The sequence below is a fragment of the Aphis gossypii genome, chromosome 1 (genome assembly GCF_020184175.1).
Source record: "Aphis gossypii isolate Hap1 chromosome 1, ASM2018417v2, whole genome shotgun sequence".
Taxonomy (NCBI): domain Eukaryota; kingdom Metazoa; phylum Arthropoda; class Insecta; order Hemiptera; family Aphididae; genus Aphis; species Aphis gossypii.
This window is the reverse complement of record NC_065530.1, coordinates 4,207,774-4,226,752: the sequence shown is the minus strand read 5'-3', so window position 1 is coordinate 4,226,752 and position 18,979 is coordinate 4,207,774.

Here is an 18,979-nt window from a genome sequence, read left to right as displayed (position 1 = left end):
TAAAAAATAAGTTGTTGTGTTGCATAGTAGGATTAAAATGTAGGTACTTTGTTATAGAGTTAGTTACTATTAAAGTGACATGCATCCATTTATATGTGTAAAATTGGATACAAAGAAAAACTGAGTTGAAATGGTCTATTCATGGTACAAATAGCTTAAATTAATCTAATATTTTAAAAACTATGTTATGATTTTTCAATTTTTGTGCATCGAATGTATTTAGTTTTGTCAAAACCGTTGGTAGTGTCAAAGATCGTGAAAACCAGACGTGCGTTTCGGCGGGATTTGTCTTGGTGAACAGAAGGCCATCGCGAGATAAACAAACACGATATTATTATTACTAGTATACTACGGTTAGACGTCTTATGTACCATAATATAATAATGTGTGTTTTGTAGGTACATGGCCACTGTAAGGGGCATCTGGTCTGTCGGTTTTTATGGCCATTTTTAGTGTACCGTGCGTAGTCTCCTTTATAATGTATAATATTATCTTATGATGTTACGGGTATAGGTAGTAGGTACTTAAATACGCTAAATGACGTTATCGTGTACCATCGTGTATAATCACGGTGGTGTATGACATAGGTTCGTATACAGAAAAAAATTGGTGGCTTCTTAAGTATAATTATTGAACATTCTTATTTGTTAAACATAATATTGTTAATTTATCGTTATGGCATTGTCATATTATAAGTGTTTGACATCGATTTTTAAAAATAATGAAGGTCTATGTGTGGATAATGTCTATAAATGAAACATTTTTTTTTCGGGAGGGTTGATTCCCAAGTGTCTGATGTGTCGTGTGTAAATGTAGACGTGCATTGTGTAGTATGCGTTTAGGTATACCTCCACTCTTGAAAATGAACAACAAAATGTAAACATCACAGATTTTTAACACTGTCAAATTAATGAGGTTCGTACAAATTTTCTTTAAATAGTCACTGTAATAACAAATGCGTGTCATAGGAGTATTTCTATTTACTTGCTAAATTTTCCAGGGGTGGATCCAGAAATTGTCCAAGGGGGGCGCATATAATAAAAACTAAAAAGTAATATAGGTAGGTATCTAGATATATATTATACATAGATAATTTGTATTTATGGGTTATAATATCTTATTTTTTATTTCATTTTTTGGGGGGGGGGGGACTAGTGAACTTAATTCGCAACCCTTGGACGGACCCCTGCCAGAGGCATAAGTTGTCTCTATAAAACTATACTTAAAACTTGCTGCGTAGTGTAATGTTCTATGAATTAGATATGTGGTCTCTGTCTGTCGCTAATCGGCGGCACAAATATACATCTAAGTTTAATAATAGTAACCTGTAGTTAAAATTTTGTCCTTAATTTCCATAGTTTTTTTAATTTTTACGCAGGAAACATAAATAATTCCAGGATAAAATGTAGCTTAAAAATCACTCCTTAGTTCTTGCTTAGTGCTTTAGGCTTGTAAAAGTCCTGTGAAAATTAGTTACCTATGCCGTTTCGAAGATTAGCCTGGACCAACATTCAGCCCCTAGTCCATACTTAATATACTCCATAAATTCGTCTCGGTGAGAAACTCAAAAAGCTTCTCAGGTATTAGATATTCATATTTTATAACGGTCGTAGAACTCATAATATATGTCATACTTACAAAAATTTATTTTTGCAAGTATTCGCCAACACTTTTTAAGTTTTCTCAGAGTTACTCCAATATAATATGCAATATGTAAGGGAAATAATAGACTTTTTATACGCCTACTACAGTCTATAGTCATCAGTTGGGTATATTGGGTTAAATCAGTTAAATGTTTTTTAATTCTTCGTGTTTTGTTTGTAATTTTTAATGTTGATAAAGTCGTTACAGTCATGGAAACGTATGTCAGAGTGGGGTATCGGAATTTGGGGTATTGTGTGGAGATCTGTATATGATATATTTACAGGATAGTTATATTACTTAGGTTACTAGATTTATATTGCTGATAGTCATACACATGATTTAAGATAATATTTACTTTTAATATATCTTAAATCGCAATTCTTTGAAAAATTACTTTATCGATTATAACCAAAATAAAGTCGAAATGATTGTTATCAATTAATTGTTATAGGTACTCATAATACATTTTTCAGAAAATATTTTTATGTGTATTATGAATTAAAACAGTTTTCAACATTAAATGAATAAAAAATCGAACAAATATGTGTAAAAAAGATGTCTGTAAGTGTATGCCTCGGGGTCTCGGAACATACAATACATTTTTGGGGTGCATGCCCCCCCCCCGGGTTCAACATCGGTTAATGTGTACATTCAGAGCACAATTTTTAAGTGACTTGAAGTCTTTTAAAGTTTGTGTCCTCATTACACCCCACTTTCATCGACGTTTCTTTAATATCAATATTATAATAATAAGCAATCTTAATAAACTAAATAATCGCGCATTATTATTTTAAGACCGTTGATATTAGTTATTTTACGGTAGAAAGGACAATTGTAAGAATAAAACGTAGTATGTATAAATCTGAAGATCAAAGATTAGTCGATATGCCTTAAAAAAATGTTCGCAATAAACTCGTCGGATTTATATATAAATATAAACGACAATAAAATTTATCGCACTATATTTTACTGTCGTTTAAAATATCTTAAAGCGATCGTATAACGTAATGTCCCATATCGATTCTTCAAACGCGATCTGAAAACGATTATAATATACACATACTTTAGAATATAAATAGCATGTATGCGTATGTGTATTACGCACTGCGTAACACGATTTGTCGTACTCTTATACCGGATATGCTTCGGTACCATTTCCTTTACAGCCTTGTTATAATTTTAATTATTGTTATTATTATCATTACGATTATTATAATATACGGTTCCACCACGTGTCGTTTGTTTCAGAGAATATGTGATAATGTACGTACATAATATAATAAATAATGTCTGCAGCAGCCTTGCAGGGACACGTGATGGTTTCCTTTTCGTCAGTACACTATGGCTAGAACTCAGCAGCACCTCCCGATATATAAAATACAATATCATAATAATGTTATGTATAATAAATACCTCGGCTATCCTTGTGTATGTGTGTGTGGTGTTGACTTGACGATACTATAATACACTTTGATCGCCAAAAATAACACGATAAATTCGTTAGACGCGCTCACAAAGGAACTTGTCAACGATGCCGGATATACGCGCATATTATGTTATAATATACGACAGTACGACACTAACACTAGCACATAAATCTATTGTACGACCGTAACAAGTAAGTATCCATCATATATGTATACATATATGTTATATAAAGCGAGTTTGTACAGAAATGTTGGAAATCGACAAGGAAACTTATTGGGGGTAGTCCTCCCAAAATCTATTAAGATATACTATGGTCTATGACTATTTTGTTAAATTTTGTTTGTTCTTTACAAATACTCTTAATTCTACTCTGATATATATTTTACTTAATTTTAATACCTACGTAAACACAATTGAAATCAATAAGCTTTTGACCTAGTGTTTATATGTTATGCACAAGTTTTTTGAGATGCAATAATCATATAAATTGAGACAATTTCAACTATATTATAATTTTACAAAAAATAACACTTATAATGAAATTTAATCAAGAATAAATATAGCCTATTTTTCTAAGTGCAAGAATTCAAGATGCACAGCTCTAGGCACTAGGCTACTCTTCAAAGTTCAAATAGAAAAAACTGTATACATGTTATCTGTGACAGATAGTATTATAAGTTACCGATTCTCAAAGTGGGAATTGTCGCAATAATCTTTTTAGAGTTACCAATATATATATATAATAATTAGTAAGGTGATTTTGTAAATATCAGTACCTAATATCACCATGATAAATGTTTAGGATAGCCACAAATATATAAAACAGTTGTTTTATATAGCTGTAAGGATAGCCGATAAAAACGTAAAAAAGGTCTCACAAAATCTTGATGGCATTTAAGAGTCGTAGCTTTAAAAAGATCGAGAACTGCTGTTATAACTTATAGGTAAAATTACCTATGGTACATACCTATGTTGAATAAATTTCATAATACAGGGTGCCGAAGAGGAATTATTTGTACTTGAAAAAAATATTTATATTTTTAATTTTATTCATATTATATTATAACAACGGTGTTTTTATTTATACTTAAGGTATATACATTACACACATTTTTAGATTTATATTAAACAATATTATACATTTATACGTAATTATATAGGTACACGTGTGTTTGTGCTCGCACAAGTGTATGTTTTGTATAATATGATTCTATAAAAAAAGAATCTAGTAGCTAGACAAAAATAAAGTTAGAAAAAAAAAACATTTCCGTTTCAATCGACATTGCCAAAATAACAGTTTTTTTATTTGTTTATTTTACGAATTTGTTTAATGTCAAGTTAATTTTAATCAGCTCGCCTCCTAATATTTGAACTATTTTTAAGTGGATTTTTAGGTAAACTATACCTTTTAGATATACCTCTACCAATGATCTATAGTCTATATAATAATAATAATGTAGGTATTTTGTATTACATTATAGTGTAATTACTTATAGAATATTAAAATAATAAATATAATCACAAGTTATATAAAAATATATTACACTAAATAGTAATTAATATTATATTTATTAATTGCTTAATATTAAATATTCTATATTAATATTTATGTAATTTATTACAAAAATACGAATGTACGATCTGTCTGAAAATCCGGTTGAAATATCTTTATTTTCTTACATATTATTTACATCATTTTTTAGATGATATATTTTTTAGCAAATATGTGAACTTAAACGTGGATACTTGGAATGTTTTAAAATAAATTTGTATTAAAACTAATCATGAACTACAAGCAGCCGATACCTAATTTTTATAAATAATGCATAATATATATTATTAAATAGTTAAGTCTTTTGATCAAGTCTTACTCAATGTATTAAGTTTTTATCAATATTTTAATCATCACAAAAATTATTGAGAATTTGAGATCACGATTATCTCATATAAATATATGTTATTACGTATGATAATTTTAATATTTTCATATTCGTTGATTTAATATTTATACATGTCAATCAGATAATACGAGTCTATAATAAACATACATTTTATTTTTAACGTATATATTTATTTATTATTTATATTAAGAATTAAAATTCAAATCAGTAAATTTATTTTATAATTTTATACGATCATCTAAAATACAATACAGTGTTATTTATGTTATAATATTCTGTATGATATACCTATACGGCTATATATACATAATTATTCCACTTCGGATGATCCGAAGTATTATTTGTCAACATTACTGCAATAATGCATTATACACTTTTTTACGATTGCACGTGCTATGAACATTTTTTTCTTATTGTTTCATTGTTAATATTTTAAATTGAAATAATTTTTATGAAACAAAATACTAGGCAGTAGGTTATAGGTTATAGGCACACACTTCATTTATACGACACAATTATAATACCGAACACTGATTTTATACGTTGTCGTGGAAGGCGCCTGTGGACTGGGTTTGACAAACAAACAGACGATTGTAAATATTTTTTAATTTTATGACTTATTTACAAAAAAAAGATTATACAAATATGTATTTTTATTGTTTAATATGATATTACAACACGTTAGTATAAAAAACTACCAACGGAAATAGTGTGTAATATATTTTTATTATTTTTTTTTGAGGGGAGAGTTTAAACAATACTATACGATTGAAAATAATACAATTGTTGTTGAGTAAGGACTAAGGTTATAATGACCAATTGATCCATCTTCTTATTTTAAATATTTTTTTTCTTGTTGATTAATATTAATATTATGTATACCAAGTATTTTAATATATAGGTAGGTACTGTACGATTAATTTTTAGAAGAAAAAAGTAATTCTCCATTTTATACAATATACGAGTATATCTATATATAGGTATTCAATCTCAGTAATACGTAGTTAATAATTGTGCTTATTATATAATACAATATAATAATAAATATATAATATTATATACTTTAACTTAACTGGTGGTAACATGAATAATTATACATCTATACTCTAATTCTAGTTTCTCGTGCTGTTGAATCTTAAATTTAGTTTTCGTTATTATCCTGATAATAATATTGATATTAAAGTACACAAGTGTTAAATTAATTAATTTAATATTCAGTATTATCTTGATATTTATGACTTACATTATACTTTGTTTTAATATTTTTATTTACAAAATATTGATGCACCTCAGGTATATTTGTTTTTAATTATATTATATTGTACAATACAATAGGTAATAGTTAAATACTTTAAGCTCTTATGTATCACGTGAACAGTGAAATATCACCAGTAAAACAATTCAGTTACACACGCGCCCATATAGATATTATACATACATTTAATATCTATAGTCTATACATAATATTTTTGTACTTATTTCAAAATAAATTACGACTATAATAATCAATCAGTAAAAAGTTATAAAAAAGAAGGAGTAGGTATATAATATTATATTTGTATTATTACTTATTACCATTATTCAACTATCTTCTAATATTGCCAATGCTTGTTATCGCTTTGTTTCAGCTGCATAAATTAATTTATATTATTTTGATGTATGTATGTCACGTATAGATTTGCCAATTGGACTTATGCCAGATTTGGACGTATGTTTGCAATTTCAATCACTTTACGGATAATATAATAACTATAAAATACGTTATTATGTGTATTATGTCTATATAGTACTAGTCAGCAGTCAACACAAGCACAATACATATTTATTTTTTAATTCGACTTTATAAAGTTCCATTCTTATTGACCCACTCAAAAGAATTTCGTTTAAAGCCTACAACTGTTATTGTTTAAATGTCAATTCTGTAATTTATATTCCAGGTATGGTAGTTATTAATAATTGAGCATGTTTTTATTAGTTTTTATGAAACATAATTATTCTTTGTTTTTTATTTGTAAAATAAAAACAGTGTTTACATACTAGATACAAGTGATACAACTCATGGTTGGCGGGTTGAATCAATAACCTAATTTAAGACTGCAGTCTGTTTAAAGTTTCAAACAATATAATGCGGTTTGAATGTTTTACTAATCACTAGTTAACTGTTTATTATTTAAATAATATATTGTTATTATCTTTACTCTTAGAACTTTTAGAACACGTGATTTGGCCAAGGTATTGCTTTCGATATTTTTTCAGATGCCCCAATGTGCAGACAAATCAGTTATCGAAACATCGGGGATATCCTATAAATATACCAAGACTATTCACGAGGGGTTTTATACTACTGCAGTGACTACGGCGTCTACTACTGGGGGAGTAAAACACATCCAAGATTAAACGTGTTTAATAGTGTTTGACCAGGATTTGAAACACTGAATGAATATTGTACATGCATTAATTTTTATTTTTAAAAATGTTTTTTTCCAACAGAATTCGAATAAGTTATTTAACTATGTAAAATTTGTCTCTGATGGGAGAAAGGTGACTGGAAGAGTGCTGCAGTTTGTACACCAAAAACAGATTCTAGTGACCATACTATGTTCCTGGTGGATGCCAATCATTATTAAGGAGGTCGCTATATGATTTTAATATTTAATTTACGTATAATATACAATCTACACTTAGTATTTATAAACTACCTATTGTTATTCATAATTCATAACTTATGAATAATGTGGTTATTACTTATTAATTTTTATTATAGTTGATAATTATATATAATATTTAATTTAGTAGGTATAAACAATCACCGCTAGATATTCTTATAAACGATAAAATGAACGTTATAATTTGACATAATAAAAAATAAAAAATACTGCAGTCTACTTTAATTTTGATAATAAGTCTAAAATAATCTTAATCTTAATTCTGGAATGATGAGTTTTCAGACTAATTGAGGATGAGTTTTATTTTTTTGAACGATCACCTACAACATTGATATATTTTCTAATCTGTGAACATTTCGGAGTTTCCCGACACTTCACGCTCACTGTCGTCCCCTTACACGTTTCCAACCAGGGTCACTATCACCCTATCGGCCTGCTAATGTGTCTGGCAAGCGAATTTGCCTCCAATATTTCAGTTCATGGTCACCATTCATAATTATGTAACGACTGTTATTTTCTAAGTCTATGTATAATAATATTATAATTCAAAACTGCAGATTTGATTATTGTATTATAAGTCACGTACTGAAATTTCGTCAACATTTCTCAATTAATAATAAATGTATATGTATATCTACTACATAGGAAAATTCTTGGGCAGACACAAAGTATAGAGATCCTTTTATAGAATTTTATACAGGTACCATTTCAAAGATATCGATAACTTGTTTAAATTAGTCAATTTTTAATAAAAAGCTATGATATACTCTTTCAATAGTTCTATAATTGTTTAAAACTTTCATAATATTTCGTTTATGTTTTTAAATTTTAAGATATACATATGTGATAAATATTCACATTTTGCACCTAGTACCTACGGGATATACCATTATAATATAGGTAATGTGAAAATAATATTTGATTTCACATAACATATTATAGTGAGACATACATAACAAGAACATATTATATTTTGTGTACAAAGGACTGCAGTGGTTACGGGTTGACTAGAGTAAAAAACAAAAAAGTACGTTTGTATAACGTCGGCGAGGGGGAGGAGAGCGGTTGATCTCGTGCTGAACCTGAAACTAGCAGCAGCTGCACTGCAGTCAGCGCACGCTTATGTGTGTATTTTATATAATAATATCATATAAGCCTATATATATATATTATATATACGACGCCCGTACGTGTTTTTATACCTTTCCGACTTGCACGTTAGTTGTGTATTCAAACGCGGGGGCCCTGTGCCGGCGGCGAAGTGGATGTCGTCCAGATTCATCGGTCGTCTACGATGTCGGCACATGGCCGTGAATCTTGAACGCTTATACTTGTGTGTGTGTAAATAAATAAAAAAATATAATATATACGGATATATACAAGTCGGTTGCAGTGGCGGTGGCACGGGCACAATGGCAGGAAGTGCACCCGGTTATCAAAATTCAAAACGCGGTGGTCGTCGTCGTCGTCGGCGGCGCGGCAAACGTACAAATAGACATAATGTACGACTTCTTTTTTCTCCATATTTATTTCTGTTGTTATATTTCGTTCTCTCTCTCTCTGTCTCTCGGCCGATTTGAATACGCACATAGGTAACGCGTGCGCGTGTTGTGTTGTATAGGTATACGATAATCGACCGTTGTGTAATAATATAATCGTTTCATGTATAATACTTATGAATTATTATGACCTACGATAGCGCGGTTTCGGCCAATGCGATTCGCTTATTGTTTGTATAATATTATATGTGTGTGTACGGTTTTGTGCTGAAAACCCGACGGCAGAACGGAAACGATTTACTGCCGCCGCCGCTACATCTTTCCGGACATCGCCGCCACCGAGAGAGGGTCGTTTACCCGGGAATCGTAGCGGGGGAAAAAAATACGTTTCGTCGGATGTTGTTTTTTAATTTTACTTTTTTTTTTTTTATTATTATTTTTATTATTACTTATCCTGTGTACAAATGGACGCGTATAATAATCGCGTCGTGTACATCACAAGATGATATATCACTGTGGCGCAACTAATTAGTCTTTTGGGGTCCTACATGTCGTACAAAACGCGGGGTTACTAAATTATAAATTTATATTTTATTATGTTTACGACTATAACACCAAAGTAGAACTGTGCACGTGAGCACTGTTTTTTTTTTTTTATTGAAAAATGTTTTATCGTATTTCTTATACGGTTTACGATCATACCGTTTGGTTCATAACTTTAAAAATAATAATAACATTTTATAATATAAAACGTAATAGCATTTATATGATATACCTACGCTTTTGTAGCTCCCCCGAGAAACGTCTGCAGTGACGGGTAAATAGTTTGTATACCATGTTCTATAAAAGCGCGGTGCAGTAAACGAAAGATTAAATTTTTTAATTTTATGGTGGTTTATTTTTGTTTATGATTTAGTGCCCAATAGTTGCGTCGCGAGTTCACAATAATGCGTCTATATTATAATACACACCGCGATCGTTATAGTATTTATTTTTTATGTATTGGTTAATAACTGCAGCTGATAAACATGTCATGTACCGCTTATTCCGGACACCAACTTGGGTTTAACACACGTAAACCGTTTTTATAATCATATCTATACATAATAAAACTTCCATTAATCACATTGACGAGTGGCGTTGTTGGTCATTAAAACGTCTAGTAAGCACGAACTCGACTGCTCGCTGCAGTGCTTGTCAATCACGAGACGTTTACTTTTATAGACTTCGTGGTGACAAAATGTCAATAATAAACGCACGCACTCACGCTCGCACGGTAAAAGACCTTTGGCGAATTGTCAAAAGATCGCGGAGAGTATTAAAATAAATGCAGGGCTCTTTGTTTTTGATTGACAGTCCGAGAAGAAGTTTTTCTCTGTCATACGTCATGTAGGTACCTTATATATGTAGTTTAATTGCTGCAAGGACGGTTTTTAAATAACTAGAAAATTAAAAACAAAGATAAATAAACGATAGTTAAAGAAATTGATTAAAAATGCCGATTCTTATAACATTAATGATTGCATTATTTGATTTCCAAAATTGTTGTCCAAAAAATTAATAAAAATAATATTTCTGAGCAGTATAATATAATATAACAGTACTTTTAATAATTACAACACAATTATATTCGAGTTTATGATTATTTCAAGTTTCTAAGGACTTCATAGAAATTAAGTAAACAGAATATTGTATTTTTGTATATGAAGTATAATATTAGACCATTATAATAATAATACTGGCAAATAAAGGTTTTTTAACTAAACGTTATTTCCATTAAGTGTCTACTATAAATATCGTTATGTACAGTTTCTTTTTTAAAACTTTTATTACAGTATATAGGAGAACTAAAAACAAGTACCTATGTAATAATTCAATTTTTTCTTTAAAAACGTGTCCGTTCTGTCCCATTGCCTTTTAGTTTTCAATTTGTGTACACGCGTGTACAAATAGAACGGATACGACCGAAAAAAAAGTTAAAGAATTCGTGGGCGACACGATCCAGTCGATTTGCACAGTTTCCTTGATCTAACGAGACTCTTCCGTTTAGTTTCTTTAACACACATATAAACGAAGATAGACACACACATAAATACAAACACACAAAAATAATACTTATAAATATATCTCTTTTTTTCTTTTTAGACGACACTCATGAAACAATCTTTTATGAAAATTACTTTCTTAATAGGTGAATCAATAAACGTTTACTAAAGTATTTAAGTACCTATAATACTATTTATATATTATATAACTCATATTTATATAGATATCAAGATGTATGAATTACTTTAAAATTTAAACAAATTGTCTTATGTTTTTTATTTGCTCAATGTGAAAAAACTTAAATAAGAAAAACAAAAAACTATTACTGACTACTAAGTACATGACACATAATGTTATTCACAAATTTATTAATTCTAACCAATATTATTTTAAAAATTAGAATTGATTATTTAAATGTTTACACATGTCATATTGCAATAAAATATTATTGTGTTTTAAATCCGTTATAAATAAACTAATACGAAATTGACTGCTTTATAGTTAGAAAGGTGTAATGGATAATATTATTATTATATATATGATTGTATTATAACGTTTTATAATAATCGTTTAGGGGTTGTATCTTACAAAACAGGTTTTGGAATGTCGATAAACCCTAAAAGACAAATCCATAACATCGTTTTGCTTAGTGTTGTAGACTAATCGCTATAAAATGCTAAGGAATTTAAAGTAATATAGTACATGCTTGGCTGTTAAAATTCTACCCTTGTTTCGATTGGAAAACACGGTGTGGTCAGGATTCTTGTTAGTTAAATCGCTGTTTCGTTATACGCTATATTATTATACCCATCAGTAAAGATTTATATCCTTAATGTTTTTTTTATGTATCATAATTATAATTTACAAAAATACATTAACCGTACAATAAAAATAGAATACACATAATAATTAATTGCACATGATAATATAAAATCATGGGTTAAAATACGGGTAGTAAATGCACGAGTGTGTATAATAAAAAATTAAATGTATACGCATAAATTTAAAAAACATATATAGTATATACTTAATGTTTATTTATATCAGTTATATTTGTGAAAAGTCGTTTTAATAAGTCTTTCAAAAACTTATTGATATTGAATGCATAATAATAAATAAATTATGTAATGGAATAGAAATTTTATAGTTTTACAAATCTTATTATAATTATTATTTTTAAAAATAATTATTTGATCGAATGTAATTTTAAATTTATTTTAAATATTTGGTAAAAACTACCCAAATGATTGTATTAAAAATATTTGTAGCTTATATTTAACTCAGTTTAAAATGGCGTAAATCTATTGAAATTATTTCATTTGACCGGATAATGCTGTGCATATTAGTTATAGTGTTGATACATCATAAATTATAGCATATTTATTTAATATTATTACGAAAAACTAATTAACACTGTTTGATAAACCAAATTAATGTATTTAGAAAAAAGTTTTATTATATACCTATACCTATAGTTGCACTTAACCACATATTATTTAAACTTTTCGTTCGGACAAATGTTTGTGGTGTTCATAAAAATAGATGGCTACCGAGAATCTCGGTGCAGACGTGTGACGGATTTAAGACACGTGAATCAGTATATCCTTATATGTATAATAATATGTAGTACGGTCGAGATGATTATCTTTTCGAGTGTAACGCGATTATATGTAGGGGAGACGCGGTAGCTATACTTGGTGGTAAAAAATATATATATTATATAGATTTAAGCGAATTCTGAATAGTTGTATATTATAATATACATCATTCGTGTACCTACCTATACAACATAATAATAATTGTCATATTATTATTTTCGGATGATTTTACGATGCGAGAGGAGACAATCAATTAATACGTCAATAATATCGTTGAAAAAAAAAACTCATAAATAACCAGATGAGATAAAAAATAATTCTTGAGTCGACCCTCCCCTTATCCACCCGAGACACCGCGGTGTCTACACGTGTCTAATTAAAAAACCGTCGGGCATCGTGTACAAAATCACGTACATCTAATGTTATATATATTATATTTGTGTGTATATTATATAACTTATCATAAAAAGCGCGTATGTAATATTAAGCAAAGCGCCCCTGCCCCTGATGTATATGTGTGTGTGTTAATTATAATATTTTATTATATATTGTGGCAGAGTTGTACAGGATTATGAAATGTGTGGTGATGACGAGGGCGGAAGATATAGCTGAAAAAACGACTGTCATCTAACTATATGACGCGCACATCATGGTCATGTATTATATATATAGATTATAGAGTATATATTTATGTGTGTACAGGGTGTTTCACTGGATTCGTCCCCTTCGAGGCTTAGATGACTATTTTAAAATTAATATTCGTGATTAATTATAAGAAAGATTTCAGAGAATAACTGCTGCAAAATACAACAGGAGAGTCACTATATTATTTACATTGATTTTTTCAGTTTATATATAATGTGTTACGGCAAATTATGATTAACCCTATCTTCTGATTATACATATATCTGCCGAGTATGAGTATCAATAATAAGTTATTAACGTTAATACATTATTATTGTTTTTGAAAAATTATTTATCCCTAAAGTGCGCACATAGACGCATAGTAGGTGTGTACTGTGCTCAAATAAATGACGAGACAATTTATGTACAACATATTGCATGTATATTTGGTATACCGTATACTCAACCATATAATATTATTTTATACGATACATTAATCAAACGTGCTACCCTAAACCTATATTGCTGCTGTATTCGTGTAACGGTTTAACACAATATCTTTCGACGTACAGCAGCTGTGCGGTTGGGTAGTATAACTGTTGTCACATTATACTTCAAAACTCATCAACTTGTGGTTTGAAACAAAGAAATTTAATAAAATAGCAAAATTCGCAATACAGAAAAATAATATTTGTTTATGTTTTAAATCATATAATTTTTTATAAGATTCGATACTAGTTTACATTACTGGTAATATTTAATATAAATGATCTTTTATTACTCCAAATATATACCATACTGGTGGCACGTGAGTCTCATAAAACGATTCAATACAGAAAGGGTCAAGCGAAAAAAAGAGTGCTCTTGGGATGAATTGCACGGATGACATGCCGTTTAGATTTATATAATATATAATAAATAGTACGATTTTTGTAACATCACGTTCTTCGTAGTATTTATATGATCATATTGTTATTCAAACGTCAAATATACAAAACTCACCATTAAACGTAAATGTATACACACACTCTAAACTCAATAACGCTTACATAGTTACATAGCCGATAAGCGTACACATAACCACTGTGTATATTATTGTATGTGCGTTATAAACACACATTTATTTTTTACCTGTCGTTAATATTACTACGTCGAAAAATATAATATAGTATTATGTTATGATTATTCAAACACAATAATGCGTTATCTTTCAATGTTATGTTGGTACATTTTAAAATTTTTAAATGCATTTGTCGTGTAACAATAATATTGCATTACTCGATATTATATAATTATGAAAAATTTATAACTGTTATTACTATTGCTCGGATTAGTATAATATGCTTCTTTTTTTATATATGAAATAGAAATCTAATTTTTTTGCATAAATTCGTTTCACGCCATTCTGATTTCAAATAAACCAATTTATTTTTGTTTTTTTTTTCATTTGTTCCAGCTGTGAATTTTGTTTTTTATGGTATTGTAATAAAAAAAAAAGTCGGCAAGTGGGTACCGCTCTGCTGTACATTAGGGGGTGGGGTAGACCTCGGACTAGGGTAGATTAAATTTGAATGCAATGATAAGTATCATTGTATACGAAAAACGATTCTGAACGGAGATGATTTGTCAGTCTATAATATATTATAATTAAATATTGTCATATATTCTATTTTGAAACAAATATTCCGATTTCATAAAAATTTAAAACTCAAACGCTCAAAACATTTTTCCTATAATGACTCTTAAAATTTTCTCTATAGCTTTTTGAAGCAAAACTTATGGAAAATCTTGTATTAAATTTTCTATTCTTAGCTACCTATACAAACAATTTTATGAATTTTGAACTACAAAATAATTTGCAAATATTCATGATTTTGACGAATTTTTGTCAAAATTTGAACTTCAAATGCTAATAAAAAAAAATTGTGCCTATGTATTCTTATAATTTTTTAATCACTATAAGAATAACATATGAGGAACTTTGTATAAAATTTTCAAGTATTTTGATAGGGCCAAAAAAATGTTATCGACTCTTTAAAAAAAAATTTTCAGAAAAATTGAAAATTTCAATTGTCTATAAATAGCTCAAAAAAACTCAAAATATTTTGAAAATTAAATCAAGTAAATAAAACGCCAATCTTAATAACTGGTAAAATTTTCAAGTATCTACGACTTATACTTTTTGAATAATAACAAATATCAAAAATCGTTTGAGGCTAAACTGTTATTTAACGCGGTTTTTGTAAAAATTTAAATTTCAAACACTCATAAAAATTTTTTGTCTGAATCCGGTAGAGTTTTTTTTACAGATATTTGAAGAAAAATGTATGGAGAACCTTGTACCAAATTTTCAAAACTTAGTTATAAAAGCAAAAAATTTTATGATTTTTCAACTTCAAAATTACTTGCAAATTTTCGCGTTTTCGACAGATTTCGTAAAAATTTGAACTAAAAACTCTTATAAAAAAAAATTGTGACTAACGATTTTTAATTTTTTTTAGCTACATTAAAAACAACTCATAAGGAACCTTGTATTAAATTTTCAAAACTTTTTGGTCATCCAAAAATTTTTTATCGACACTTTAAAAAAAAATTTCTCAAAAAAATAGAAAATTTCAGTGGTCTATAAATAACTCAAAAAAAGTCAAAATTTTTTGAAAATTTAACTATATACGGATACTACTGACATTAACATTTGGTGAAAATTTCAAGTATTTTCAGTAATTAGTTTTTGAATTACAACCATAAAAAAAAATCGATTTGGTCGAAAACTGGTTTTGCGTAAAAATTGCCGTTTTTCCGTCATTTTTTTTTTGTTTTTCTCGATTTTTTTGAAAACTGTTGGAAAATGTTAACTTTTTACCTCTATAATGCACCAAGGATATTCACTTTTACATCGGAAACCACCCCCATTGTTTGAAATTGGAGCATTATTTCGACTAGTTATGCTGTACACAGACACAAAAAAAAAAAAAAAAAAAAAAAAAAAACACACATCATTGTAAAATCAATACATTCATCACTTCGTTCAGAATCTAAAAAAAAATTAATAAGAAATGTAAAAACCCAGAATACGGATATTAAATTATTATTGTTTTCGTTATCAGCTTGTTTATTAAATATATTAAACTTATAGATTAAGTATCGATCTACATAATATAGCCAGCAGTACATGCATATACGGTCTGTATGCCTATAACATCGATATCGATCACTTCAGAGGATGTGGAGAGTTCGTTTTCTATGTTAAATGTTAAATATTCTGTTGGAGAATAGAGTCAGTTTCACTACTACAAATCTAGGTAAATACACAGTAGTTAATTTTTTTTTAAATTTAAATTAATTATTCAAATTTTTTTATTCATTTCTATAACTAGTTCGTATTAATTTTTGACCATGCTTTTTTTGTTGATTTAAAAAAAAAAAAACAATTGTGTGTTTCTTTAGTTGCTTAGCAGTTATTATGCTTTAAAATCCGATCCCTTATTGAAACCATCATTTTATATTCCGCTTGTTTCGCTAATTTTCCTTATAAATTTTTTTTTTTTTTTTTACTATTTTTCAGTATAATTTGACAGTTTTAAAACTATAAATACCACGAACCATGTAACCTTAAGGATACAGATAGGTATTGATTTTATCGATGGTCTCTCGATAAATTTTTGAAGGAACTAACGAGTATGTGTGTGTGTGGGTACTTCAGTACTTGAATAATATAGTTATCGCTTTAACACTGAATTCTCAAAACTTGAGTAAGGGTGTTTAAGTTATAGGTAAATGGTAAATCTAAAAAATAATTTAATACATTCGTTATGATTAAAATGGTATCAAAAATAGGTATTATGTGTTTTTTTTTTTAGTAAACCAGACATTGGATGATAAATATTAACTTGATTCTATCGTGAATAAATAATACGTAAACTGCAGAACATTGTATATTTATTTATTGTATAAAAGTTGTTCTACGAAATTTGATAAATTGCAAAATAATCTTTTATGATAAATGTGTAGGTACATATAATAATAATATGTATTCGATCATACAGTAAACAATAATATTGTTTTTCAAACCCATAAATCTCCGAATAAGGGAAATCATAACAAAGAAATTCAAAGAAATACATGGATCAAAAGATCTGAGTTCCACCAGGCAATATAAAAATAACACGATTATGTTTGTTCATGAATAGCGAATAATATAGGGTTCGTTTATTAGGGCACGTGTTAAACCTTGTGATATCGCCTAATATGAAACACAGCTGATATCAAAGCACGTGAGTAAATATTTTTATACGTTTTTAGAGTTTACTTTTCAAGTTCATTAATAATATATTGATTATATAATATAATATCTATAGCAATACAAATACATTGCTTATATAATATAATTTAGATAGCAATATATAATATATTATTTATACCTAAGTGGCTGAGTATGAATTGACAGTTGTTTAGCCGTTTATGTTAATCTTAACTAAAATAAGTAATAGGTATAATTGTAGGTTTATTATAATTAAAAGTTTAGGCACTTTATTGCTGTCTTTATACCAATGTGCAAATTATTTCATATATTGTAAAATTGTAAGATTTTAATTACTTAGTTATCTAAACTTTTTTCAAGAACTAAAATATTAAAAATTTTTATTTTAAAAAAAATGTACAGTTAATTATATTTTGAAATGTTTATAAATAGGTATTATAATATGATACTTAAAACTTTATCGTGGTTTAATTAATTGTCGACTTGTCTAAATAATTTTATGGACGTTTCCAGAATTTCGAAAATCGTTACATTTTGTAAAACGTCTCAATGTTTCACAGAATAATATATTCTATCAGTTAATTTGTCGTATTATTTAATTTGGTATTATAGGTAAAAACATGACGCAATTACGCAATCAAATTTAGATATTCATATTTTTTTTTAGATTTTCAGTAATTAATATGACACATACCGTTGAATACTATACTTAAATTTTATATTGTAATTTAATCTTATATTTCGGGTTTTAGCGTATCCATGTTTAGAAGTTAGAATTATTAACCGGATATTTTATAATAATTTATCTACCTATAATTAAAATATTTCAATAAAATGTGCACATGCATCATCGTCACTCGGGAATGCATATTTGGAATAGTTTTCGGTTTACAGTATATTAAAATATGATATACAACAGGAAGTTTGAATTTGTCTTAGGTTTTTTTTTTTTTTTATTAATTTGATTTATGGGAGTATTATATAGTTTTATGAGGAATATTAATTATGTTCTCGATTTTTGTCTATTATTTTTTTTATAATATGTTACAAATGGCGGGTTGGCTAGAGTATAGTATGATATGTATCAAAAATTACAGCCATCACAGCATTCGGCACTATAGTCACTGTAGTACATGTTGTCCGTTATAATAATATTATACGCTACACATAGTATATACAGTCATTTCGCGCGCGATGAGCAATATTTTCAATTTGTCTAGCTCGATTGACGAGAGGGGAAAAACGAAACTTAAACACACGTGTTTTCGATACCGCGGTAGGAGCACTGCACGTGTCGTAGTTATCCGGAAAT